The sequence below is a fragment of the Balaenoptera physalus genome (assembly GCF_965194825.1).
Source record: "Balaenoptera physalus genome assembly, chromosome: 21".
In the NCBI taxonomy this organism is placed as follows: domain Eukaryota; kingdom Metazoa; phylum Chordata; class Mammalia; order Artiodactyla; family Balaenopteridae; genus Balaenoptera; species Balaenoptera physalus.
The window spans coordinates 5,184,415-5,211,359 of NC_138902.1; positions in this window are offsets into that span (position 1 = coordinate 5,184,415).

Consider the following 26,945-nt stretch of genomic DNA (forward strand, 5'->3'; position numbering starts at 1 on the left):
ATCTCTAAACATGCTTCCCTGAAGAATCCTAAATAACACTGTTTTTACCTGGCTTCTGGTCACTGTAGGCAGCCCTCTCGAAAGAAAAGGAGTTTTCTCTAAGGAAACACGGTGCTTCCATAGCATGGGTGGGAGCTCCTGCTGTCCTGCTCTAGAGCTACAGGGAAACTTGACGTGAGTGTTTGCCTCAAGCTAAGGCCTGAAAAGCCTTGCGGAAGCGAAAGCGCTTAGCAGTTTCCATTATGTCGTATTCCAAGTTCTGCTTTACTTGAATGTTTCTTCACTTACCAGACACAAGGCACCCTCGTGTAGGCACCCTTTTTCGTAGAAATACAGTGAGTACCAGCAGTCTTTTTTGCTCTTCTAAGAAACATCCAGACCTAGAAGCCTTTCCCAGTCACTCTATGTAATCAGAGTGTAGGGCAACTCGCTGCACCCTTCCTTAGGAAGCTAGGTGGACTCAGCTCTTCAACAGCTCCAGGGATTCTGTTCTCTCACGTCCTACATGCCATGGAAGTCTGCCTCATTGCCCTCTGTGGAGCTTCACTAAGATACACAATCTGCTTCGCCTACCTCTAGGAACTCGTACCCAATGACCCCATACCTAGAGGAGAAAGGAGGCTTGCATTCCTACTGGAACCAAAGCACAGTTTTTCCTTTTACACTGCAGGACTTTAGAATAGGCTTCGGCCCTATAGCATACATAGAACGTTCCAAGGATGAGGGAGTTCCATATATGCAGAACACTCTGTGAAGAAAAGTTGATTCAGCAAGGGACCAGGGTGTAGCTAGAGTCTCTTTGGACTTCTTAGATATAAGAAGGTGTCCGGGTGCATGTTCACCGGAAAAGAAGACTTGAAGGCCTAAGCCTTGCGTTCCCATTTTAAATCTCTAGCCACGCCAGCCTGAGATACCTAAATAACACTGTTTTGACTGGCCTCGATTCACTGTGGGCAGCCCTCTGGAAAGAAAAGGAGTTTCTCTAAGGAAACACGGTGCTTCCATAGCATGGGTGGGAGTTCCTCCTGTCATGCTCTAGAGCTACAGGGTAACTTGACGTGAGTCCTTGCCTCAAGCTAAGGCCTGAAAAGCCCTGCTGAAGCGAAAGCGCTTAGCATTTTCCATTATGTCGGATTGGAAGTTCTGCTTTACTTGAACGTTTCTTCACTCTACCAGACACTAGGCACCCTAGTGTAGGCACCCTTTTTCGTACAACTACAGTGAGTACCAGCAGTCTCCTTTACCCTTCTAAGAAACATCCCGACCTAGAAGCCTTTCCCAGTCACACTATGTATTCAGAGTTTAAGGCAACTCGCTGCACCCTTCCTTAGAAAGCTAGGTGGACTCAGCTCTTCAACAGCTCCAGGGATTCTGTCCTCTCACGACATACATGCCATTGAAGTCTGCCTCATTGCTCTCATTGGAGCTACACTAAGAAACACAATCTGCTTCGCCTTCTTCTAGGAACTCTTACCCAAGGACCCCATACCTACAGGAGAAAGGAGGCTTGCATTCCTACTGGAATCTAAGCAAAGTTTCTCCTGTTACACTGCAGGACTTTAGACTAGGTTTAGGCCCGAAGGGTTACATAGAGCGTTCCAAGAATGAGGGAGTTCGATACATGCAGAAAACCCTGTGAAGAAAAGTTGATTCAGCAAGGGACCAGGGTTTGGCTAGAGTCTCTATTGACTTGTTAGAAATCAGAAGGGTTTCGGCTGCATGTTAACCCGAGAAGGAGACCTGATGGCACAAGCCTTGCTTTCCCATGTTAAATCTCTAAACATGCTTCCCTGAAGAATCCTAAATAACACTGTTTTTACCTGGCTTCTGGTCACTGTAGGCAGCCCTCTCGAAAGAAAAGGAGTTTTCTCTAAGGAAACACGGTGCTTCCATAGCATGGGTGGGAGCTCCTGCTGTCCTGCTCTAGAGCTACAGGGAAACTTGACGTGAGTGTTTGCCTCAAGCTAAGGCCTGAAAAGCCTTGCGGAAGCGAAAGCGCTTAGCAGTTTCCATTATGTCGTATTCCAAGTTCTGCTTTACTTGAATGTTTCTTCACTTACCAGACACAAGGCACCCTCGTGTAGGCACCCTTTTTCGTAGAAATACAGTGAGTACCAGCAGTCTTTTTTGCTCTTCTAAGAAACATCCAGACCTAGAAGCCTTTCCCAGTCACTCTATGTAATCAGAGTGTAGGGCAACTCGCTGCACCCTTCCTTAGGAAGCTAGGTGGACTCAGCTCTTCAACAGCTCCAGGGATTCTGTTCTCTCACGTCCTACATGCCATGGAAGTCTGCCTCATTGCCCTCTGTGGAGCTTCACTAAGATACACAATCTGCTTCGCCTACCTCTAGGAACTCTTACCCAATGACCCCATACCTACAGGAGAAAGGAGGCTTGCATTCCTACTGGAACCAAAGCACAGTTTTTCCTTTTACACTGCAGGACTTTAGAATAGGCTTCGGCCCTATAGCATACATAGAACGTTCCAAGGATGAGGGAGTTCCATATATGCAGAACACTCTGTGAAGAAAAGTTGATTCAGCAAGGGACCAGGGTGTAGCTAGAGTCTCTTTGGACTTCTTAGATATAAGAAGGTGTCCGGGTGCATGTTCACCGGAAAAGAAGACTTGAAGGCCTAAGCCTTGCGTTCCCATTTTAAATCTCTAGCCACGCCAGCCTGAGATACCTAAATAACACTGTTTTGACTGGCCTCGATTCACTGTGGGCAGCCCTCTGGAAAGAAAAGGAGTTTCTCTAAGGAAACACGGTGCTTCCATAGCATGGGTGGGAGTTCCTCCTGTCATGCTCTAGAGCTACAGGGTAACTTGACGTGAGTCCTTGCCTCAAGCTAAGGCCTGAAAAGCCCTGCTGAAGCGAAAGCGCTTAGCATTTTCCATTATGTCGGATTGGAAGTTCTGCTTTACTTGAACGTTTCTTCACTCTACCAGACACTAGGCACCCTAGTGTAGGCACCCTTTTTCGTACAACTACAGTGAGTACCAGCAGTCTCCTTTACCCTTCTAAGAAACATCCCGACCTAGAAGCCTTTCCCAGTCACACTATGTATTCAGAGTTTAAGGCAACTCGCTGCACCCTTCCTTAGAAAGCTAGGTGGACTCAGCTCTTCAACAGCTCCAGGGATTCTGTTCTCTCACGACATACATGCCATTGAAGTCTGCCTCATTGCTCTCATTGGAGCTACACTAAGAAACACAATCTGCTTCGCCTTCTTCTAGGAACTCTTACCCAAGGACCCCATACCTACAGGAGAAAGGAGGCTTGCATTCCTACTGGAATCTAAGCAAAGTTTCTCCTGTTACACTGCAGGACTTTAGACTAGGTTTAGGCCCGAAGGGTTACATAGAGCGTTCCAAGAATGAGGGAGTTCGATACATGCAGAAAACCCTGTGAAGAAAAGTTGATTCAGCAAGGGACCAGGGTTTGGCTAGAGTCTCTATTGACTTGTTAGAAATCAGAAGGGTTTCGGCTGCATGTTAACCCGAGAAGGAGACCTGATGGCACAAGCCTTGCTTTCCCATGTTAAATCTCTAAACATGCTTCCCTGAAGAATCCTAAATAACACTGTTTTTACCTGGCTTCTGGTCACTGTAGGCAGCCCTCTCGAAAGAAAAGGAGTGTTCTCTAAGGAAACACGGTGCTTCCATAGCATGGGTGGGAGCTCCTGCTGTCCTGCTCTAGAGCTACAGGGAAACTTGACGTGAGTGTTTGCCTCAAGCTAAGGCCTGAAAAGCCTTGCGGAAGCGAAAGCGCTTAGCAGTTTCCATTATGTCGTATTCCAAGTTCTGCTTTACTTGAATGTTTCTTCACTTACCAGACACAAGGCACCCTCGTGTAGGCACCCTTTTTCGTAGAAATACAGTGAGTACCAGCAGTCTTCTTTGCTCTTCTAAGAAACATCCAGACCTAGAAGCCTTTCCCAGTCACTCTATGTAATCAGAGTGTAGGGCAACTCGCTGCACCCTTCCTTAGGAAGCTAGGTGGACTCAGCTCTTCAACAGCTCCAGGGATTCTGTTCTCTCACGTCCTACATGCCATGGAAGTCTGCCTCATTGCCCTCTGTGGAGCTTCACTAAGATACACAATCTGCTTCGCCTACCTCTAGGAACTCGTACCCAATGACCCCGTACCTACAGGAGAAAGGAGGCTTGCATTCCTACTGGAACCAAAGCACAGTTTTTCCTTTTACACTGCAGGACTTTAGAATAGGCTTCGGCCCTATAGCATACATAGAACGTTCCAAGGATGAGGGAGTTCCATATATGCAGAACACTCTGTGAAGAAAAGTTGATTCAGCAAGGGACCAGGGTGTAGCTAGAGTCTCTTTGGACTTCTTAGATATAAGAAGGTGTCCGGGTGCATGTTCACCGGAAAAGAAGACTTGAAGGCCTAAGCCTTGCGTTCCCATTTTAAATCTCTAGCCACGCCAGCCTGAGATACCTAAATAACACTGTTTTGACTGGCCTCGATTCACTGTGGGCAGCCCTCTGGAAAGAAAAGGAGTTTCTCTAAGGAAACACGGTGCTTCCATAGCATGGGTGGGAGTTCCTCCTGTCATGCTCTAGAGCTACAGGGTAACTTGACGTGAGTCCTTGCCTCAAGCTAAGGCCTGAAAAGCCCTGCTGAAGCGAAAGCGCTTAGCATTTTCCATTATGTCGGATTGGAAGTTCTGCTTTACTTGAACGTTTCTTCACTCTACCAGACACTAGGCACCCTAGTGTAGGCACCCTTTTTCGTACAACTACAGTGAGTACCAGCAGTCTCCTTTACCCTTCTAAGAAACATCCCGACCTAGAAGCCTTTCCCAGTCACACTATGTATTCAGAGTTTAAGGCAACTCGCTGCACCCTTCCTTAGAAAGCTAGGTGGACTCAGCTCTTCAACAGCTCCAGGGATTCTGTCCTCTCACGACATACATGCCATTGAAGTCTGCCTCATTGCTCTCATTGGAGCTACACTAAGAAACACAATCTGCTTCGCCTTCTTCTAGGAACTCTTACCCAAGGACCCCATACCTACAGGAGAAAGGAGGCTTGCATTCCTACTGGAATCTAAGCAAAGTTTCTCCTGTTACACTGCAGGACTTTAGACTAGGTTTAGGCCCGAAGGGTTACATAGAGCGTTCCAAGAATGAGGGAGTTCGATACATGCAGAAAACCCTGTGAAGAAAAGTTGATTCAGCAAGGGACCAGGGTTTGGCTAGAGTCTCTATTGACTTGTTAGAAATCAGAAGGGTTTCGGCTGCATGTTAACCCGAGAAGGAGACCTGATGGCACAAGCCTTGCTTTCCCATGTTAAATCTCTAAACATGCTTCCCTGAAGAATCCTAAATAACACTGTTTTTACCTGGCTTCTGGTCACTGTAGGCAGCCCTCTCGAAAGAAAAGGAGTGTTCTCTAAGGAAACACGGTGCTTCCATAGCATGGGTGGGAGCTCCTGCTGTCCTGCTCTAGAGCTACAGGGAAACTTGACGTGAGTGTTTGCCTCAAGCTAAGGCCTGAAAAGCCTTGCGGAAGCGAAAGCGCTTAGCAGTTTCCATTATGTCGTATTCCAAGTTCTGCTTTACTTGAATGTTTCTTCACTTACCAGACACAAGGCACCCTCGTGTAGGCACCCTTTTTCGTAGAAATACAGTGAGTACCAGCAGTCTTCTTTGCTCTTCTAAGAAACATCCAGACCTAGAAGCCTTTCCCAGTCACTCTATGTAATCAGAGTGTAGGGCAACTCGCTGCACCCTTCCTTAGGAAGCTAGGTGGACTCAGCTCTTCAACAGCTCCAGGGATTCTGTTCTCTCACGTCCTACATGCCATGGAAGTCTGCCTCATTGCCCTCTGTGGAGCTTCACTAAGATACACAATCTGCTTCGCCTACCTCTAGGAACTCGTACCCAATGACCCCGTACCTACAGGAGAAAGGAGGCTTGCATTCCTACTGGAACCAAAGCACAGTTTTTCCTTTTACACTGCAGGACTTTAGAATAGGCTTCGGCCCTATAGCATACATAGAACGTTCCAAGGATGAGGGAGTTCCATATATGCAGAACACTCTGTGAAGAAAAGTTGATTCAGCAAGGGACCAGGGTGTAGCTAGAGTCTCTTTGGACTTCTTAGATATAAGAAGGTGTCCGGGTGCATGTTCACCGGAAAAGAAGACTTGAATGCCTAAGCCTTGCGTTCCCATTTTAAATCTCTAGCCACGCCAGCCTGAGATACCTAAATAACACTGTTTTGACTGGCCTCGATTCACTGTGGGCAGCCCTCTGGAAAGAAAAGGAGTTTCTCTAAGGAAACACGGTGCTTCCATAGCATGGGTGGGAGTTCCTCCTGTCATGCTCTAGAGCTACAGGGTAACTTGACGTGAGTCCTTGCCTCAAGCTAAGGCCTGAAAAGCCCTGCTGAAGCGAAAGCGCTTAGCATTTTCCATTATGTCGGATTGGAAGTTCTGCTTTACTTGAACGTTTCTTCACTCTACCAGACACTAGGCACCCTAGTGTAGGCACCCTTTTTCGTACAACTACAGTGAGTACCAGCAGTCTCCTTTACCCTTCTAAGAAACATCCCGACCTAGAAGCCTTTCCCAGTCACACTATGTATTCAGAGTTTAAGGCAACTCGCTGCACCCTTCCTTAGAAAGCTAGGTGGACTCAGCTCTTCAACAGCTCCAGGGATTCTGTCCTCTCACGACATACATGCCATTGAAGTCTGCCTCATTGCTCTCATTGGAGCTACACTAAGAAACACAATCTGCTTCGCCTTCTTCTAGGAACTCTTACCCAAGGACCCCATACCTACAGGAGAAAGGAGGCTTGCATTCCTACTGGAATCTAAGCAAAGTTTCTCCTGTTACACTGCAGGACTTTAGACTAGGTTTAGGCCCGAAGGGTTACATAGAGCGTTCCAAGAATGAGGGAGTTCGATACATGCAGAAAACCCTGTGAAGAAAAGTTGATTCAGCAAGGGACCAGGGTTTGGCTAGAGTCTCTATTGACTTGTTAGAAATCAGAAGGGTTTCGGCTGCATGTTAACCCGAGAAGGAGACCTGATGGCACAAGCCTTGCTTTCCCATGTTAAATCTCTAAACATGCTTCCCTGAAGAATCCTAAATAACACTGTTTTTACCTGGCTTCTGGTCACTGTAGGCAGCCCTCTCGAAAGAAAAGGAGTTTTCTCTAAGGAAACACGGTGCTTCCATAGCATGGGTGGGAGCTCCTGCTGTCCTGCTCTAGAGCTACAGGGAAACTTGACGTGAGTGTTTGCCTCAAGCTAAGGCCTGAAAAGCCTTGCGGAAGCGAAAGCGCTTAGCAGTTTCCATTATGTCGTATTCCAAGTTCTGCTTTACTTGAATGTTTCTTCACTTACCAGACACAAGGCACCCTCGTGTAGGCACCCTTTTTCGTAGAAATACAGTGAGTACCAGCAGTCTTTTTTGCTCTTCTAAGAAACATCCAGACCTAGAAGCCTTTCCCAGTCACTCTATGTAATCAGAGTGTAGGGCAACTCGCTGCACCCTTCCTTAGGAAGCTAGGTGGACTCAGCTCTTCAACAGCTCCAGGGATTCTGTTCTCTCACGTCCTACATGCCATGGAAGTCTGCCTCATTGCCCTCTGTGGAGCTTCACTAAGATACACAATCTGCTTCGCCTACCTCTAGGAACTCTTACCCAATGACCCCATACCTACAGGAGAAAGGAGGCTTGCATTCCTACTGGAACCAAAGCACAGTTTTTCCTTTTACACTGCAGGACTTTAGAATAGGCTTCGGCCCTATAGCATACATAGAACGTTCCAAGGATGAGGGAGTTCCATATATGCAGAACACTCTGTGAAGAAAAGTTGATTCAGCAAGGGACCAGGGTGTAGCTAGAGTCTCTTTGGACTTCTTAGATATAAGAAGGTGTCCGGGTGCATGTTCACCGGAAAAGAAGACTTGAAGGCCTAAGCCTTGCGTTCCCATTTTAAATCTCTAGCCACGCCAGCCTGAGATACCTAAATAACACTGTTTTGACTGGCCTCGATTCACTGTGGGCAGCCCTCTGGAAAGAAAAGGAGTTTCTCTAAGGAAACACGGTGCTTCCATAGCATGGGTGGGAGTTCCTCCTGTCATGCTCTAGAGCTACAGGGTAACTTGACGTGAGTCCTTGCCTCAAGCTAAGGCCTGAAAAGCCCTGCTGAAGCGAAAGCGCTTAGCATTTTCCATTATGTCGGATTGGAAGTTCTGCTTTACTTGAACGTTTCTTCACTCTACCAGACACTAGGCACCCTAGTGTAGGCACCCTTTTTCGTACAACTACAGTGAGTACCAGCAGTCTCCTTTACCCTTCTAAGAAACATCCCGACCTAGAAGCCTTTCCCAGTCACACTATGTATTCAGAGTTTAAGGCAACTCGCTGCACCCTTCCTTAGAAAGCTAGGTGGACTCAGCTCTTCAACAGCTCCAGGGATTCTGTCCTCTCACGACATACATGCCATTGAAGTCTGCCTCATTGCTCTCATTGGAGCTACACTAAGAAACACAATCTGCTTCGCCTTCTTCTAGGAACTCTTACCCAAGGACCCCATACCTACAGGAGAAAGGAGGCTTGCATTCCTACTGGAATCTAAGCAAAGTTTCTCCTGTTACACTGCAGGACTTTAGACTAGGTTTAGGCCCGAAGGGTTACATAGAGCGTTCCAAGAATGAGGGAGTTCGATACATGCAGAAAACCCTGTGAAGAAAAGTTGATTCAGCAAGGGACCAGGGTTTGGCTAGAGTCTCTATTGACTTGTTAGAAATCAGAAGGGTTTCGGCTGCATGTTAACCCGAGAAGGAGACCTGATGGCACAAGCCTTGCTTTCCCATGTTAAATCTCTAAACATGCTTCCCTGAAGAATCCTAAATAACACTGTTTTTACCTGGCTTCTGGTCACTGTAGGCAGCCCTCTCGAAAGAAAAGGAGTGTTCTCTAAGGAAACACGGTGCTTCCATAGCATGGGTGGGAGCTCCTGCTGTCCTGCTCTAGAGCTACAGGGAAACTTGACGTGAGTGTTTGCCTCAAGCTAAGGCCTGAAAAGCCTTGCGGAAGCGAAAGCGCTTAGCAGTTTCCATTATGTCGTATTCCAAGTTCTGCTTTACTTGAATGTTTCTTCACTTACCAGACACAAGGCACCCTCGTGTAGGCACCCTTTTTCGTAGAAATACAGTGAGTACCAGCAGTCTTCTTTGCTCTTCTAAGAAACATCCAGACCTAGAAGCCTTTCCCAGTCACTCTATGTAATCAGAGTGTAGGGCAACTCGCTGCACCCTTCCTTAGGAAGCTAGGTGGACTCAGCTCTTCAACAGCTCCAGGGATTCTGTTCTCTCACGTCCTACATGCCATGGAAGTCTGCCTCATTGCCCTCTGTGGAGCTTCACTAAGATACACAATCTGCTTCGCCTACCTCTAGGAACTCGTACCCAATGACCCCATACCTACAGGAGAAAGGAGGCTTGCATTCCTACTGGAACCAAAGCACAGTTTTTCCTTTTACACTGCAGGACTTTAGAATAGGCTTCGGCCCTATAGCATACATAGAACGTTCCAAGGATGAGGGAGTTCCATATATGCAGAACACTCTGTGAAGAAAAGTTGATTCAGCAAGGGACCAGGGTGTAGCTAGAGTCTCTTTGGACTTCTTAGATATAAGAAGGTGTCCGGGTGCATGTTCACCGGAAAAGAAGACTTGAATGCCTAAGCCTTGCGTTCCCATTTTAAATCTCTAGCCACGCCAGCCTGAGATACCTAAATAACACTGTTTTGACTGGCCTCGATTCACTGTGGGCAGCCCTCTGGAAAGAAAAGGAGTTTCTCTAAGGAAACACGGTGCTTCCATAGCATGGGTGGGAGTTCCTCCTGTCATGCTCTAGAGCTACAGGGTAACTTGACGTGAGTCCTTGCCTCAAGCTAAGGCCTGAAAAGCCCTGCTGAAGCGAAAGCGCTTAGCATTTTCCATTATGTCGGATTGGAAGTTCTGCTTTACTTGAACGTTTCTTCACTCTACCAGACACTAGGCACCCTAGTGTAGGCACCCTTTTTCGTACAACTACAGTGAGTACCAGCAGTCTCCTTTACCCTTCTAAGAAACATCCCGACCTAGAAGCCTTTCCCAGTCACACTATGTATTCAGAGTTTAAGGCAACTCGCTGCACCCTTCCTTAGAAAGCTAGGTGGACTCAGCTCTTCAACAGCTCCAGGGATTCTGTCCTCTCACGACATACATGCCATTGAAGTCTGCCTCATTGCTCTCATTGGAGCTACACTAAGAAACACAATCTGCTTCGCCTTCTTCTAGGAACTCTTACCCAAGGACCCCATACCTACAGGAGAAAGGAGGCTTGCATTCCTACTGGAATCTAAGCAAAGTTTCTCCTGTTACACTGCAGGACTTTAGACTAGGTTTAGGCCCGAAGGGTTACATAGAGCGTTCCAAGAATGAGGGAGTTCGATACATGCAGAAAACCCTGTGAAGAAAAGTTGATTCAGCAAGGGACCAGGGTTTGGCTAGAGTCTCTATTGACTTGTTAGAAATCAGAAGGGTTTCGGCTGCATGTTAACCCGAGAAGGAGACCTGATGGCACAAGCCTTGCTTTCCCATGTTAAATCTCTAAACATGCTTCCCTGAAGAATCCTAAATAACACTGTTTTTACCTGGCTTCTGGTCACTGTAGGCAGCCCTCTCGAAAGAAAAGGAGTTTTCTCTAAGGAAACACGGTGCTTCCATAGCATGGGTGGGAGCTCCTGCTGTCCTGCTCTAGAGCTACAGGGAAACTTGACGTGAGTGTTTGCCTCAAGCTAAGGCCTGAAAAGCCTTGCGGAAGCGAAAGCGCTTAGCAGTTTCCATTATGTCGTATTCCAAGTTCTGCTTTACTTGAATGTTTCTTCACTTACCAGACACAAGGCACCCTCGTGTAGGCACCCTTTTTCGTAGAAATACAGTGAGTACCAGCAGTCTTTTTTGCTCTTCTAAGAAACATCCAGACCTAGAAGCCTTTCCCAGTCACTCTATGTAATCAGAGTGTAGGGCAACTCGCTGCACCCTTCCTTAGGAAGCTAGGTGGACTCAGCTCTTCAACAGCTCCAGGGATTCTGTTCTCTCACGTCCTACATGCCATGGAAGTCTGCCTCATTGCCCTCTGTGGAGCTTCACTAAGATACACAATCTGCTTCGCCTACCTCTAGGAACTCTTACCCAATGACCCCATACCTACAGGAGAAAGGAGGCTTGCATTCCTACTGGAACCAAAGCACAGTTTTTCCTTTTACACTGCAGGACTTTAGAATAGGCTTCGGCCCTATAGCATACATAGAACGTTCCAAGGATGAGGGAGTTCCATATATGCAGAACACTCTGTGAAGAAAAGTTGATTCAGCAAGGGACCAGGGTGTAGCTAGAGTCTCTTTGGACTTCTTAGATATAAGAAGGTGTCCGGGTGCATGTTCACCGGAAAAGAAGACTTGAAGGCCTAAGCCTTGCGTTCCCATTTTAAATCTCTAGCCACGCCAGCCTGAGATACCTAAATAACACTGTTTTGACTGGCCTCGATTCACTGTGGGCAGCCCTCTGGAAAGAAAAGGAGTTTCTCTAAGGAAACACGGTGCTTCCATAGCATGGGTGGGAGTTCCTCCTGTCATGCTCTAGAGCTACAGGGTAACTTGACGTGAGTCCTTGCCTCAAGCTAAGGCCTGAAAAGCCCTGCTGAAGCGAAAGCGCTTAGCATTTTCCATTATGTCGGATTGGAAGTTCTGCTTTACTTGAACGTTTCTTCACTCTACCAGACACTAGGCACCCTAGTGTAGGCACCCTTTTTCGTACAACTACAGTGAGTACCAGCAGTCTCCTTTACCCTTCTAAGAAACATCCCGACCTAGAAGCCTTTCCCAGTCACACTATGTATTCAGAGTTTAAGGCAACTCGCTGCACCCTTCCTTAGAAAGCTAGGTGGACTCAGCTCTTCAACAGCTCCAGGGATTCTGTTCTCTCACGACATACATGCCATTGAAGTCTGCCTCATTGCTCTCATTGGAGCTACACTAAGAAACACAATCTGCTTCGCCTTCTTCTAGGAACTCTTACCCAAGGACCCCATACCTACAGGAGAAAGGAGGCTTGCATTCCTACTGGAATCTAAGCAAAGTTTCTCCTGTTACACTGCAGGACTTTAGACTAGGTTTAGGCCCGAAGGGTTACATAGAGCGTTCCAAGAATGAGGGAGTTCGATACATGCAGAAAACCCTGTGAAGAAAAGTTGATTCAGCAAGGGACCAGGGTTTGGCTAGAGTCTCTATTGACTTGTTAGAAATCAGAAGGGTTTCGGCTGCATGTTAACCCGAGAAGGAGACCTGATGGCACAAGCCTTGCTTTCCCATGTTAAATCTCTAAACATGCTTCCCTGAAGAATCCTAAATAACACTGTTTTTACCTGGCTTCTGGTCACTGTAGGCAGCCCTCTCGAAAGAAAAGGAGTTTTCTCTAGGGAAACACGGTGCTTCCATAGCATGGGTGGGAGCTCCTGCTGTCCTGCTCTAGAGCTACAGGGAAACTTGACGTGAGTGTTTGCCTCAAGCTAAGGCCTGAAAAGCCTTGCGGAAGCGAAAGCGCTTAGCAGTTTCCATTATGTCGTATTCCAAGTTCTGCTTTACTTGAATGTTTCTTCACTTACCAGACACAAGGCACCCTCGTGTAGGCACCCTTTTTCGTAGAAATACAGTGAGTACCAGCAGTCTTTTTTGCTCTTCTAAGAAACATCCAGACCTAGAAGCCTTTCCCAGTCACTCTATGTAATCAGAGTGTAGGGCAACTCGCTGCACCCTTCCTTAGGAAGCTAGGTGGACTCAGCTCTTCAACAGCTCCAGGGATTCTGTTCTCTCACGTCCTACATGCCATGGAAGTCTGCCTCATTGCCCTCTGTGGAGCTTCACTAAGATACACAATCTGCTTCGCCTACCTCTAGGAACTCTTACCCAATGACCCCATACCTACAGGAGAAAGGAGGCTTGCATTCCTACTGGAACCAAAGCACAGTTTTTCCTTTTACACTGCAGGACTTTAGAATAGGCTTCGGCCCTATAGCATACATAGAACGTTCCAAGGATGAGGGAGTTCCATATATGCAGAACACTCTGTGAAGAAAAGTTGATTCAGCAAGGGACCAGGGTGTAGCTAGAGTCTCTTTGGACTTCTTAGATATAAGAAGGTGTCCGGGTGCATGTTCACCGGAAAAGAAGACTTGAAGGCCTAAGCCTTGCGTTCCCATTTTAAATCTCTAGCCACGCCAGCCTGAGATACCTAAATAACACTGTTTTGACTGGCCTCGATTCACTGTGGGCAGCCCTCTGGAAAGAAAAGGAGTTTCTCTAAGGAAACACGGTGCTTCCATAGCATGGGTGGGAGTTCCTCCTGTCATGCTCTAGAGCTACAGGGTAACTTGACGTGAGTCCTTGCCTCAAGCTAAGGCCTGAAAAGCCCTGCTGAAGCGAAAGCGCTTAGCATTTTCCATTATGTCGGATTGGAAGTTCTGCTTTACTTGAACGTTTCTTCACTCTACCAGACACTAGGCACCCTAGTGTAGGCACCCTTTTTCGTACAACTACAGTGAGTACCAGCAGTCTCCTTTACCCTTCTAAGAAACATCCCGACCTAGAAGCCTTTCCCAGTCACACTATGTATTCAGAGTTTAAGGCAACTCGCTGCACCCTTCCTTAGAAAGCTAGGTGGACTCAGCTCTTCAACAGCTCCAGGGATTCTGTTCTCTCACGACATACATGCCATTGAAGTCTGCCTCATTGCTCTCATTGGAGCTACACTAAGAAACACAATCTGCTTCGCCTTCTTCTAGGAACTCTTACCCAAGGACCCCATACCTACAGGAGAAAGGAGGCTTGCATTCCTACTGGAATCTAAGCAAAGTTTCTCCTGTTACACTGCAGGACTTTAGACTAGGTTTAGGCCCGAAGGGTTACATAGAGCGTTCCAAGAATGAGGGAGTTCGATACATGCAGAAAACCCTGTGAAGAAAAGTTGATTCAGCAAGGGACCAGGGTTTGGCTAGAGTCTCTATTGACTTGTTAGAAATCAGAAGGGTTTCGGCTGCATGTTAACCCGAGAAGGAGACCTGATGGCACAAGCCTTGCTTTCCCATGTTAAATCTCTAAACATGCTTCCCTGAAGAATCCTAAATAACACTGTTTTTACCTGGCTTCTGGTCACTGTAGGCAGCCCTCTCGAAAGAAAAGGAGTTTTCTCTAAGGAAACACGGTGCTTCCATAGCATGGGTGGGAGCTCCTGCTGTCCTGCTCTAGAGCTACAGGGAAACTTGACGTGAGTGTTTGCCTCAAGCTAAGGCCTGAAAAGCCTTGCGGAAGCGAAAGCGCTTAGCAGTTTCCATTATGTCGTATTCCAAGTTCTGCTTTACTTGAATGTTTCTTCACTTACCAGACACAAGGCACCCTCGTGTAGGCACCCTTTTTCGTAGAAATACAGTGAGTACCAGCAGTCTTTTTTGCTCTTCTAAGAAACATCCAGACCTAGAAGCCTTTCCCAGTCACTCTATGTAATCAGAGTGTAGGGCAACTCGCTGCACCCTTCCTTAGGAAGCTAGGTGGACTCAGCTCTTCAACAGCTCCAGGGATTCTGTTCTCTCACGTCCTACATGCCATGGAAGTCTGCCTCATTGCCCTCTGTGGAGCTTCACTAAGATACACAATCTGCTTCGCCTACCTCTAGGAACTCTTACCCAATGACCCCATACCTACAGGAGAAAGGAGGCTTGCATTCCTACTGGAACCAAAGCACAGTTTTTCCTTTTACACTGCAGGACTTTAGAATAGGCTTCGGCCCTATAGCATACATAGAACGTTCCAAGGATGAGGGAGTTCCATATATGCAGAACACTCTGTGAAGAAAAGTTGATTCAGCAAGGGACCAGGGTGTAGCTAGAGTCTCTTTGGACTTCTTAGATATAAGAAGGTGTCCGGGTGCATGTTCACCGGAAAAGAAGACTTGAATGCCTAAGCCTTGCGTTCCCATTTTAAATCTCTAGCCACGCCAGCCTGAGATACCTAAATAACACTGTTTTGACTGGCCTCGATTCACTGTGGGCAGCCCTCTGGAAAGAAAAGGAGTTTCTCTAAGGAAACACGGTGCTTCCATAGCATGGGTGGGAGTTCCTCCTGTCATGCTCTAGAGCTACAGGGTAACTTGACGTGAGTCCTTGCCTCAAGCTAAGGCCTGAAAAGCCCTGCTGAAGCGAAAGCGCTTAGCATTTTCCATTATGTCGGATTGGAAGTTCTGCTTTACTTGAACGTTTCTTCACTCTACCAGACACTAGGCACCCTAGTGTAGGCACCCTTTTTCGTACAACTACAGTGAGTACCAGCAGTCTCCTTTACCCTTCTAAGAAACATCCCGACCTAGAAGCCTTTCCCAGTCACACTATGTATTCAGAGTTTAAGGCAACTCGCTGCACCCTTCCTTAGAAAGCTAGGTGGACTCAGCTCTTCAACAGCTCCAGGGATTCTGTCCTCTCACGACATACATGCCATTGAAGTCTGCCTCATTGCTCTCATTGGAGCTACACTAAGAAACACAATCTGCTTCGCCTTCTTCTAGGAACTCTTACCCAAGGACCCCATACCTACAGGAGAAAGGAGGCTTGCATTCCTACTGGAATCTAAGCAAAGTTTCTCCTGTTACACTGCAGGACTTTAGACTAGGTTTAGGCCCGAAGGGTTACATAGAGCGTTCCAAGAATGAGGGAGTTCGATACATGCAGAAAACCCTGTGAAGAAAAGTTGATTCAGCAAGGGACCAGGGTTTGGCTAGAGTCTCTATTGACTTGTTAGAAATCAGAAGGGTTTCGGCTGCATGTTAACCCGAGAAGGAGACCTGATGGCACAAGCCTTGCTTTCCCATGTTAAATCTCTAAACATGCTTCCCTGAAGAATCCTAAATAACACTGTTTTTACCTGGCTTCTGGTCACTGTAGGCAGCCCTCTCGAAAGAAAAGGAGTTTTCTCTAAGGAAACACGGTGCTTCCATAGCATGGGTGGGAGCTCCTGCTGTCCTGCTCTAGAGCTACAGGGAAACTTGACGTGAGTGTTTGCCTCAAGCTAAGGCCTGAAAAGCCTTGCGGAAGCGAAAGCGCTTAGCAGTTTCCATTATGTCGTATTCCAAGTTCTGCTTTACTTGAATGTTTCTTCACTTACCAGACACAAGGCACCCTCGAGTAGGCACCCTTTTTCGTAGAAATACAGTGAGTACCAGCAGTCTTTTTTGCTCTTCTAAGAAACATCCAGACCTAGAAGCCTTTCCCAGTCACTCTATGTAATCAGAGTGTAGGGCAACTCGCTGCACCCTTCCTTAGGAAGCTAGGTGGACTCAGCTCTTCAACAGCTCCAGGGATTCTGTTCTCTCACGTCCTACATGCCATGGAAGTCTGCCTCATTGCCCTCTGTGGAGCTTCACTAAGATACACAATCTGCTTCGCCTACCTCTAGGAACTCTTACCCAATGACCCCATACCTACAGGAGAAAGGAGGCTTGCATTCCTACTGGAACCAAAGCACAGTTTTTCCTTTTACACTGCAGGACTTTAGAATAGGCTTCGGCCCTATAGCATACATAGAACGTTCCAAGGATGAGGGAGTTCCATATATGCAGAACACTCTGTGAAGAAAAGTTGATTCAGCAAGGGACCAGGGTGTAGCTAGAGTCTCTTTGGACTTCTTAGATATAAGAAGGTGTCCGGGTGCATGTTCACCGGAAAAGAAGACTTGAATGCCTAAGCCTTGCGTTCCCATTTTAAATCTCTAGCCACGCCAGCCTGAGATACCTAAATAACACTGTTTTGACTGGCCTCGATTCACTGTGGGCAGCCCTCTGGAAAGAAAAGGAGTTTCTCTAAGGAAACACGGTGCTTCCATAGCATGGGTGGGAGTTCCTCCTGTCATGCTCTAGAGCTACAGGGTAACTTGACGTGAGTCCTTGCCTCAAGCTAAGGCCTGAAAAGCCCTGCTGAAGCGAAAGCGCTTAGCATTTTCCATTATGTCGGATTGGAAGTTCTGCTTTACTTGAACGTTTCTTCACTCTACCAGACACTAGGCACCCTAGTGTAGGCACCCTTTTTCGTACAACTACAGTGAGTACCAGCAGTCTCCTTTACCCTTCTAAGAAACATCCCGACCTAGAAGCCTTTCCCAGTCACACTATGTATTCAGAGTTTAAGGCAACTCGCTGCACCCTTCCTTAGAAAGCTAGGTGGACTCAGCTCTTCAACAGCTCCAGGGATTCTGTCCTCTCACGACATACATGCCATTGAAGTCTGCCTCATTGCTCTCATTGGAGCTACACTAAGAAACACAATCTGCTTCGCCTTCTTCTAGGAACTCTTACCCAAGGACCCCATACCTACAGGAGAAAGGAGGCTTGCATTCCTACTGGAATCTAAGCAAAGTTTCTCCTGTTACACTGCAGGACTTTAGACTAGGTTTAGGCCCGAAGGGTTACATAGAGCGTTCCAAGAATGAGGGAGTTCGATACATGCAGAAAACCCTGTGAAGAAAAGTTGATTCAGCAAGGGACCAGGGTTTGGCTAGAGTCTCTATTGACTTGTTAGAAATCAGAAGGGTTTCGGCTGCATGTTAACCCGAGAAGGAGACCTGATGGCACAAGCCTTGCTTTCCCATGTTAAATCTCTAAACATGCTTCCCTGAAGAATCCTAAATAACACTGTTTTTACCTGGCTTCTGGTCACTGTAGGCAGCCCTCTCGAAAGAAAAGGAGTTTTCTCTAGGGAAACACGGTGCTTCCATAGCATGGGTGGGAGCTCCTGCTGTCCTGCTCTAGAGCTACAGGGAAACTTGACGTGAGTGTTTGCCTCAAGCTAAGGCCTGAAAAGCCTTGCGGAAGCGAAAGCTCTTAGCAGTTTCCATTATGTCGTATTCCAAGTTCTGCTTTACTTGAATGTTTCTTCACTTACCAGACACAAGGCACCCTCGAGTAGGCACCCTTTTTCGTAGAAATACAGTGAGTACCAGCAGTCTTTTTTGCTCTTCTAAGAAACATCCAGACCTAGAAGCCTTTCCCAGTCACTCTATGTAATCAGAGTGTAGGGCAACTCGCTGCACCCTTCCTTAGGAAGCTAGGTGGACTCAGCTCTTCAACAGCTCCAGGGATTCTGTTCTCTCACGTCCTACATGCCATGGAAGTCTGCCTCATTGCCCTCTGTGAAGCTTCACTAAGATACACAATCTGCTTCGCCTACCTCTAGGAACTCTTACCCAATGACCCCATACCTACAGGAGAAAGGAGGCTTGCATTCCTACTGGAACCAAAGCACAGTTTTTCCTTTTACACTGCAGGACTTTAGAATAGGCTTCGGCCCTATAGCATACATAGAACGTTCCAAGGATGAGGGAGTTCCATATATGCAGAACACTCTGTGAAGAAAAGTTGATTCAGCAAGGGACCAGGGTGTAGCTAGAGTCTCTTTGGACTTCTTAGATATAAGAAGGTGTCCGGGTGCATGTTCACCGGAAAAGAAGACTTGAATGCCTAAGCCTTGCGTTCCCATTTTAAATCTCTAGCCACGCCAGCCTGAGATACCTAAATAACACTGTTTTGACTGGCCTCGATTCACTGTGGGCAGCCCTCTGGAAAGAAAAGGAGTTTCTCTAAGGAAACACGGTGCTTCCATAGCATGGGTGGGAGTTCCTCCTGTCATGCTCTAGAGCTACAGGGTAACTTGACGTGAGTCCTTGCCTCAAGCTAAGGCCTGAAAAGCCCTGCTGAAGCGAAAGCGCTTAGCATTTTCCATTATGTCGGATTGGAAGTTCTGCTTTACTTGAACGTTTCTTCACTCTACCAGACACTAGGCACCCTAGTGTAGGCACCCTTTTTCGTACAACTACAGTGAGTACCAGCAGTCTCCTTTACCCTTCTAAGAAACATCCCGACCTAGAAGCCTTTCCCAGTCACACTATGTATTCAGAGTTTAAGGCAACTCGCTGCACCCTTCCTTAGAAAGCTAGGTGGACTCAGCTCTTCAACAGCTCCAGGGATTCTGTCCTCTCACGACATACATGCCATTGAAGTCTGCCTCATTGCTCTCATTGGAGCTACACTAAGAAACACAATCTGCTTCGCCTTCTTCTAGGAACTCTTACCCAAGGACCCCATACCTACAGGAGAAAGGAGGCTTGCATTCCTACTGGAATCTAAGCAAAGTTTCTCCTGTTACACTGCAGGACTTTAGACTAGGTTTAGGCCCGAAGGGTTACATAGAGCGTTCCAAGAATGAGGGAGTTCGATACATGCAGAAAACCCTGTGAAGAAAAGTTGATTCAGCAAGGGACCAGGGTTTGGCTAGAGTCTCTATTGACTTGTTAGAAATCAGAAGGGTTTCGGCTGCATGTTAATCCGAGAAGGAGACCTGATGGCACAAGCCTTGCTTTCCCATGTTAAATCTCTAAACATGCTTCCCTGAAGAATCCTAAATAACACTGTTTTTACCTGGCTTCTGGTCACTGTAGGCAGCCCTCTCGAAAGAAAAGGAGTTTTCTCTAAGGAAACACGGTGCTTCCATAGCATGGGTGGGAGCTCCTGCTGTCCTGCTCTAGAGCTACAGGGAAACTTGACGTGAGTGTTTGCCTCAAGCTAAGGCCTGAAAAGCCTTGCGGAAGCGAAAGCGCTTAGCAGTTTCCATTATGTCGTATTCCAAGTTCTGCTTTACTTGAATGTTTCTTCACTTACCAGACACAAGGCACCCTCGTGTAGGCACCCTTTTTCGTAGAAATACAGTGAGTACCAGCAGTCTTTTTTGCTCTTCTAAGAAACATCCAGACCTAGAAGCCTTTCCCAGTCACTCTATGTAATCAGAGTGTAGGGCAACTCGCTGCACCCTTCCTTAGGAAGCTAGGTGGACTCAGCTCTTCAACAGCTCCAGGGATTCTGTTCTCTCACGTCCTACATGCCATGGAAGTCTGCCTCATTGCCCTCTGTGGAGCTTCACTAAGATACACAATCTGCTTCGCCTACCTCTAGGAACTCTTACCCAATGACCCCATACCTACAGGAGAAAGGAGGCTTGCATTCCTACTGGAACCAAAGCACAGTTTTTCCTTTTACACTGCAGGACTTTAGAATAGGCTTCGGCCCTATAGCATACATAGAACGTTCCAAGGATGAGGGAGTTCCATATATGCAGAACACTCTGTGAAGAAAAGTTGATTCAGCAAGGGACCAGGGTGTAGCTAGAGTCTCTTTGGACTTCTTAGATATAAGAAGGTGTCCGGGTGCATGTTCACCGGAAAAGAAGACTTGAATGCCTAAGCCTTGCGTTCCCATTTTAAATCTCTAGCCACGCCAGCCTGAGATACCTAAATAACACTGTTTTGACTGGCCTCGATTCACTGTGGGCAGCCCTCTGGAAAGAAAAGGAGTTTCTCTAAGGAAACACGGTGCTTCCATAGCATGGGTGGGAGTTCCTCCTGTCATGCTCTAGAGCTACAGGGTAACTTGACGTGAGTCCTTGCCTCAAGCTAAGGCCTGAAAAGCCCTGCTGAAGCGAAAGCGCTTAGCATTTTCCATTATGTCGGATTGGAAGTTCTGCTTTACTTGAACGTTTCTTCACTCTACCAGACACTAGGCACCCTAGTGTAGGCACCCTTTTTCGTACAACTACAGTGAGTACCAGCAGTCTCCTTTACCCTTCTAAGAAACATCCCGACCTAGAAGCCTTTCCCAGTCACACTATGTATTCAGAGTTTAAGGCAACTCGCTGCACCCTTCCTTAGAAAGCTAGGTGGACTCAGCTCTTCAACAGCTCCAGGGATTCTGTCCTCTCACGACATACATGCCATTGAAGTCTGCCTCATTGCTCTCATTGGAGCTACACTAAGAAACACAATCTGCTTCGCCTTCTTCTAGGAACTCTTACCCAAGGACCCCATACCTACAGGAGAAAGGAGGCTTGCATTCCTACTGGAATCTAAGCAAAGTTTCTCCTGTTACACTGCAGGACTTTAGACTAGGTTTAGGCCCGAAGGGTTACATAGAGCGTTCCAAGAATGAGGGAGTTCGATACATGCAGAAAACCCTGTGAAGAAAAGTTGATTCAGCAAGGGACCAGGGTTTGGCTAGAGTCTCTATTGACTTGTTAGAAATCAGAAGGGTTTCGGCTGCATGTTAACCCGAGAAGGAGACCTGATGGCACAAGCCTTGCTTTCCCATGTTAAATCTCTAAACATGCTTCCCTGAAGAATCCTAAATAACACTGTTTTTACCTGGCTTCTGGTCACTGTAGGCAGCCCTCTCGAAAGAAAAGGAGTTTTCTCTAAGGAAACACGGTGCTTCCATAGCATGGGTGGGAGCTCCTGCTGTCCTGCTCTAGAGCTACAGGGAAACTTGACGTGAGTGTTTGCCTCAAGCTAAGGCCTGAAAAGCCTTGCGGAAGCGAAAGCGCTTAGCAGTTTCCATTATGTCGTATTCCAAGTTCTGCTTTACTTGAATGTTTCTTCACTTACCAGACACAAGGCACCCTCGAGTAGGCACCCTTTTTCGTAGAAATACAGTGAGTACCAGCAGTCTTTTTTGCTCTTCTAAGAAACATCCAGACCTAGAAGCCTTTCCCAGTCACTCTATGTAATCAGAGTGTAGGGCAACTCGCTGCACCCTTCCTTAGGAAGCTAGGTGGACTCAGCTCTTCAACAGCTCCAGGGATTCTGTTCTCTCACGTCCTACATGCCATGGAAGTCTGCCTCATTGCCCTCTGTGGAGCTTCACTAAGATACACAATCTGCTTCGCCTACCTCTAGGAACTCTTACCCAATGACCCCATACCTACAGTAGAAAGGAGGCTTGCATTCCTACTGGAACCAAAGCACAGTTTTTCCTTTTACACTGCAGGACTTTAGAATAGGCTTCGGCCCTATAGCATACATAGAACGTTCCAAGGATGAGGGAGTTCCATATATGCAGAACACTCTGTGAAGAAAAGTTGATTCAGCAAGGGACCAGGGTGTAGCTAGAGTCTCTTTGGACTTCTTAGATATAAGAAGGTGTCCGGGTGCATGTTCACCGGAAAAGAAGACTTGAATGCCTAAGCCTTGCGTTCCCATTTTAAATCTCTAGCCACGCCAGCCTGAGATACCTAAATAACACTGTTTTGACTGGCCTCGATTCACTGTGGGCAGCCCTCTGGAAAGAAAAGGAGTTTCTCTAAGGAAACACGGTGCTTCCATAGCATGGGTGGGAGTTCCTCCTGTCATGCTCTAGAGCTACAGGGTAACTTGACGTGAGTCCTTGCCTCAAGCTAAGGCCTGAAAAGCCCTGCTGAAGCGAAAGCGCTTAGCATTTTCCATTATGTCGGATTGGAAGTTCTGCTTTACTTGAACGTTTCTTCACTCTACCAGACACTAGGCACCCTAGTGTAGGCACCCTTTTTCGTACAACTACAGTGAGTACCAGCAGTCTCCTTTACCCTTCTAAGAAACATCCCGACCTAGAAGCCTTTCCCAGTCACACTATGTATTCAGAGTTTAAGGCAACTCGCTGCACCCTTCCTTAGAAAGCTAGGTGGACTCAGCTCTTCAACAGCTCCAGGGATTCTGTCCTCTCACGACATACATGCCATTGAAGTCTGCCTCATTGCTCTCATTGGAGCTACACTAAGAAACACAATCTGCTTCGCCTTCTTCTAGGAACTCTTACCCAAGGACCCCATACCTACAGGAGAAAGGAGGCTTGCATTCCTACTGGAATCTAAGCAAAGTTTCTCCTGTTACACTGCAGGACTTTAGACTAGGTTTAGGCCCGAAGGGTTACATAGAGCGTTCCAAGAATGAGGGAGTTCGATACATGCAGAAAACTCTGTGAAGAAAAGTTGATTCAGCAAGGGACCAGGGTTTGGCTAGAGTCTCTATTGACTTGTTAGAAATCAGAAGGGTTTCGGCTGCATGTTAACCCGAGAAGGAGACCTGATGGCACAAGCCTTGCTTTCCCATGTTAAATCTCTAAACATGCTTCCCTGAAGAATCCTAAATAACACTGTTTTTACCTGGCTTCTGGTCACTGTAGGCAGCCCTCTCGAAAGAAAAGGAGTTTTCTCTAGGGAAACACGGTGCTTCCATAGCATGGGTGGGAGCTCCTGCTGTCCTGCTCTAGAGCTACAGGGAAACTTGACGTGAGTGTTTGCCTCAAGCTAAGGCCTGAAAAGCCTTGCGGAAGCGAAAGCTCTTAGCAGTTTCCATTATGTCGTATTCCAAGTTCTGCTTTACTTGAATGTTTCTTCACTTACCAGACACAAGGCACCCTCGAGTAGGCACCCTTTTTCGTAGAAATACAGTGAGTACCAGCAGTCTTTTTTGCTCTTCTAAGAAACATCCAGACCTAGAAGCCTTTCCCAGTCACTCTATGTAATCAGAGTGTAGGGCAACTCGCTGCACCCTTCCTTAGGAAGCTAGGTGGACTCAGCTCTTCAACAGCTCCAGGGATTCTGTTCTCTCACGTCCTACATGCCATGGAAGTCTGCCTCATTGCCCTCTGTGAAGCTTCACTAAGATACACAATCTGCTTCGCCTACCTCTAGGAACTCTTACCCAATGACCCCATACCTACAGGAGAAAGGAGGCTTGCATTCCTACTGGAACCAAAGCACAGTTTTTCCTTTTACACTGCAGGACTTTAGAATAGGCTTCGGCCCTATAGCATACATAGAACGTTCCAAGGATGAGGGAGTTCCATATATGCAGAACACTCTGTGAAGAAAAGTTGATTCAGCAAGGGACCAGGGTGTAGCTAGAGTCTCTTTGGACTTCTTAGATATAAGAAGGTGTCCGGGTGCATGTTCACCGGAAAAGAAGACTTGAATGCCTAAGCCTTGCGTTCCCATTTTAAATCTCTAGCCACGCCAGCCTGAGATACCTAAATAACACTGTTTTGACTGGCCTCGATTCACTGTGGGCAGCCCTCTGGAAAGAAAAGGAGTTTCTCTAAGGAAACACGGTGCTTCCATAGCATGGGTGGGAGTTCCTCCTGTCATGCTCTAGAGCTACAGGGTAACTTGACGTGAGTCCTTGCCTCAAGCTAAGGCCTGAAAAGCCCTGCTGAAGCGAAAGCGCTTAGCATTTTCCATTATGTCGGATTGGAAGTTCTGCTTTACTTGAACGTTTCTTCACTCTACCAGACACTAGGCACCCTAGTGTAGGCACCCTTTTTCGTACAACTACAGTGAGTACCAGCAGTCTCCTTTACCCTTCTAAGAAACATCCCGACCTAGAAGCCTTTCCCAGTCACACTATGTATTCAGAGTTTAAGGCAACTCGCTGCACCCTTCCTTAGAAAGCTAGGTGGACTCAGCTCTTCAACAGCTCCAGGGATTCTGTCCTCTCACGACATACATGCCATTGAAGTCTGCCTCATTGCTCTCATTGGAGCTACACTAAGAAACACAATCTGCTTCGCCTTCTTCTAGGAACTCTTACCCAAGGACCCCATACCTACAGGAGAAAGGAGGCTTGCATTCCTACTGGAATCTAAGCAAAGTTTCTCCTGTTACACTGCAGGACTTTAGACTAGGTTTAGGCCCGAAGGGTTACATAGAGCGTTCCAAGAATGAGGGAGTTCGATACATGCAGAAAACCCTGTGAAGAAAAGTTGATTCAGCAAGGGACCAGGGTTTGGCTAGAGTCTCTATTGACTTGTTAGAAATCAGAAGGGTTTCGGCTGCATGTTAATCCGAGAAGGAGACCTGATGGCACAAGCCTTGCTTTCCCATGTTAAATCTCTAAACATGCTTCCCTGAAGAATCCTAAATAACACTGTTTTTACCTGGCTTCTGGTCACTGTAGGCAGCCCTCTCGAAAGAAAAGGAGTTTTCTCTAAGGAAACACGGTGCTTCCATAGCATGGGTGGGAGCTCCTGCTGTCCTGCTCTAGAGCTACAGGGAAACTTGACGTGAGTGTTTGCCTCAAGCTAAGGCCTGAAAAGCCTTGCGGAAGCGAAAGCGCTTAGCAGTTTCCATTATGTCGTATTCCAAGTTCTGCTTTACTTGAATGTTTCTTCACTTACCAGACACAAGGCACCCTCGTGTAGGCACCCTTTTTCGTAGAAATACAGTGAGTACCAGCAGTCTTTTTTGCTCTTCTAAGAAACATCCAGACCTAGAAGCCTTTCCCAGTCACTCTATGTAATCAGAGTGTAGGGCAACTCGCTGCACCCTTCCTTAGGAAGCTAGGTGGACTCAGCTCTTCAACAGCTCCAGGGATTCTGTCCTCTCACGACATACATGCCATTGAAGTCTGCCTCATTGCTCTCATTGGAGCTACACTAAGAAACACAATCTGCTTCGCCTTCTTCTAGGAACTCTTACCCAAGGACCCCATACCTACAGGAGAAAGAAGGCTTGCATTCCTACTGGAATCTAAGCAAAGTTTCTCCTGTTACACTGCAGGACTTTAGACTAGGTTTAGGCCTGAAGGGTTACATAGAGTGTTCCAAGAATGAGGGAGTTCGATACATGCAGAAAACCCTGTGAAGAAAAGTTGATTCAGCAAGGGACCAGGGTTTGGCTAGAGTCTCTATTGACTTGTTAGAAATCAGAAGGGTTTCGGCTGCATGTTAACCCGAGAAGGAGACCTGATGGCACAAGCCTTGCTTTCCCATGTTAAATCTCTAAACATGCTTCCCTGAAGAATCCTAAATAACACTGTTTTTACCTGGCTTCTGGTCACTGTAGGCAGCCCTCTCGAAAGAAAAGGAGTTTTCTCTAAGGAAACACGGTGCTTCCATAGCATGGGTGGGAGCTCCTGCTGTCCTGCTCTAGAGCTACAGGGAAACTTGACGTGAGTGTTTGCCTCAAGCTAAGGCCTGAAAAGCCTTGCGGAAGCGAAAGCGCTTAGCAGTTTCCATTATGTCGTATTCCAAGTTCTGCTTTACTTGAATGTTTCTTCACTTACCAGACACAAGGCACCCTCGTGTAGGCACCCTTTTTCGTAGAAATACAGTGAGTACCAGCAGTCTTTTTTGCTCTTCTAAGAAACATCCAGACCTAGAAGCCTTTCCCAGTCACTCTATGTAATCAGAGTGTAGGGCAACTCGCTGCACCCTTCCTTAGGAAGCTAGGTGGACTCAGCTCTTCAACAGCTCCAGGGATTCTGTTCTCTCACGTCCTACATGCCATGGAAGTCTGCCTCATTGCCCTCTGTGGAGCTTCACTAAGATACACAATCTGCTTCGCCTACCTCTAGGAACTCTTACCCAATGACCCCATACCTACAGGAGAAAGGAGGCTTGCATTCCTACTGGAACCAAAGCACAGTTTTTCCTTTTACACTGCAGGACTTTAGAATAGGCTTCGGCCCTATAGCATACATAGAACGTTCCAAGGATGAGGGAGTTCCATATATGCAGAACACTCTGTGAAGAAAAGTTGATTCAGCAAGGGACCAGGGTGTAGCTAGAGTCTCTTTGGACTTCTTAGATATAAGAAGGTGTCCGGGTGCATGTTCACCGGAAAAGAAGACTTGAATGCCTAAGCCTTGCGTTCCCATTTTAAATCTCTAGCCACGCCAGCCTGAGATACCTAAATAACACTGTTTTGACTGGCCTCGATTCACTGTGGGCAGCCCTCTGGAAAGAAAAGGAGTTTCTCTAAGGAAACACGGTGCTTCCATAGCATGGGTGGGAGTTCCTCCTGTCATGCTCTAGAGCTACAGGGTAACTTGACGTGAGTCCTTGCCTCAAGCTAAGGCCTGAAAAGCCCTGCTGAAGCGAAAGCGCTTAGCATTTTCCATTATGTCGGATTGGAAGTTCTGCTTTACTTGAACGTTTCTTCACTCTACCAGACACTAGGCACCCTAGTGTAGGCACCCTTTTTCGTACAACTACAGTGAGTACCAGCAGTCTCCTTTACCCTTCT